Source organism: Limulus polyphemus, unplaced genomic scaffold, assembly GCF_000517525.1.
Source record: "Limulus polyphemus unplaced genomic scaffold, Limulus_polyphemus-2.1.2 Scaffold4068, whole genome shotgun sequence".
Taxonomy (NCBI): Eukaryota; Metazoa; Arthropoda; class Merostomata; order Xiphosura; family Limulidae; genus Limulus; species Limulus polyphemus.
Window position 1 is genome coordinate 95,455 of NW_013669678.1, and position 2,253 is coordinate 97,707.

Below are 2,253 nucleotides of genomic sequence, written 5' to 3' on the forward strand. Positions count from 1 at the left end.
AAGTAATGATAAACTGTACCCAATTACAAAACTAATTTCAGATATAACACTTATCCAAGTATTTTCTACATGAAACTTTTCCTTGTCTGTGTGGATTCTTGGAGTATGTACGTTAACTTGAATGTGAGTTTTAATTGTGATCCACTGACATCTTTATAAACGTACTTATATGAACGAATACCTTTAAAGAATTTCGTTTATATTGTGAGGGAAAGTAAACGGATTTTTCCTCTCGTATTATTGATATTAGTTCAAAGTATCTTCTTTCGGTGAGTTAAAAACGTATATTATAAATGTATGGATGTGGCGTCATTATGAAAACCATAGTAACGACAACATAATTAAGTTTTGTCTCATTAGTCATAAATAGATGGTGATAAAATTACAAAACATTGCTAAGTCTTAAATAAACATACGAGAAGATGGAAAACAAGTGAAGAACAAATTACTTTGTACCTGATGATGTTAAGTAAACTTGTCAAAATTTAATGTCTTCTCTTTGTTTATCATATTCCTATAGAGTCGTTTGATAAGTTTATTTATTCATTCCACTATAGGATTCCTCATCTTTATACAAAGCTAAGCCTAAGTAATCTTGATAAGCAAGCCTGAATTAAATAATTTCTTTTTCCGTGAAAAGATAAAGCAACTAGATAAAGTTTTCTTTAAGATGTAACATATCACGTGTAAAAAAAAATCCTTACCGCTCGAGGTTGGTCCAACCCCCCTCAATAAAAAAATCGGCTCACAGAGCTCCCATTGTAATTTTCTATCCAAATTAGAACGTTTTTAAATGTTGCGAGGGGTTGCTGGGCATTAGTGGATGGCAATACAAAGATAGGACTAAAACAATAATATATTACCGAAAAGATTTGTTATAGTACACTTCACAGGATTATATTTTAATTTTGTAAGCTTCAGGACTAAAACCACTTGAACAAATGAATTTCAAAGGATAGTAGCGCGCACGTGTCAAATATTTCTTTAAATATTATACTGTTATACTTACTTTTTCAGTTTTGGCATCTAGAAAAGGTACATATATTGCAATAAATGCTTGCGTACAGTTGAAGTACTTAATTGTATACATTATGCTCGTCGTTGATATCCAATGAAAAAAGGTGTGGTGGTCGGAAGTAAAACAATATTTATGCTAACGCGAACTGTACTTGCTAACAGTTACAACTGTGTAAGTGGGTGGCCGAAACCCACCGTCTTCTGTTTAGGGACTGACAAATCCAAAGTTTTAAAATTTGAATTACGTGGACCGAAATGTGTTATCCAGAGGTCACGACTACATTAGTGTCAAATGTCAAGCATTCGGCTATTTTCCTTCCATTTTGATTCTTGCAAGATGGTGATCCTTGCAGTTTCGTGAGTACAGGAACAGCAGTGGACAGACAGACATTACGTACGTTGACCACCGTGATGAAAGATGGAAGCAAGTTGGATTTTCCAGCAGGACATCTGGCCGACATGGCCAGGTGGTTAGGGCACTTGACTCGCAATCTGAGGGTCACGGGCTCGAATCCCTGTCCTACCAAACATGCTTGCCCTTTCAGCCGAGGAGGCGTTATAATGTGACTGACAATCCCACTATTCGTCAGTAAAAGAGTAGCCCAAGAGTTTGACAGTGGGTGGTGATGACTAGCTGCCTTCCCTCTAGTCTAATACTGCTAAATTGGTGACGGCTAGTGCAGATAGCCCTCGTGTAGTTTTGCGCGAAATTCAAAACAAACCAAACCAACAGGACAATGGAAAGCAAACGAGATCTCCGTTAAGACACAAGTAACTAAGTAAATATTTGTTCATCATTCTTGGACTCTAGACAATAGATAATTATTGTTACCGAACGGTACCAGCTAAAGATGTCCTTGTTATCAGCTTGAAAGATTAACACATGCAGTTGGAAGACAGGTTAAACTTGACGAGTCATGTCTTTGATGTCAGTTTGAGGTTGGTCTTCACGCCTGGCGTAGGAAGGTTGTTTAGTGAACAAGGATGGCCTTCTTGTCTTGCATAAGGTTGATTAGTGAACAAGGATGGTCTTCATGCCTGGCGTAGGAAGGTTGAATAGTGAACAAGGATGGTCTTCTAGTCTTGCATAGGAAGGTTGATTAGTGAACAAGGATGGTCTTCTTGTCTTGCATAGGAAGGTTGATTAGTGAACAAGGATGGTCTTCATGCCTGGCGTAGGAAGGTTGATTAGTGAACAAGGATGGTCTTCATGCCTGGCGTAGGAAGGTTGATTAG

General features: G+C 37.5%; 1 protein-coding gene across 1 annotated transcript in view; it reads left to right on the forward strand.

Annotated features, from left to right (window-relative positions):
- Window positions 1-2,253, forward strand: part of LOC106470534 — a gene marked incomplete at its 3' end in the record, with an annotated part of 60,530 nt that overhangs the window by 48,365 nt on the left and 9,912 nt on the right. The gene's annotated exons all lie outside the window — the stretch shown is intronic.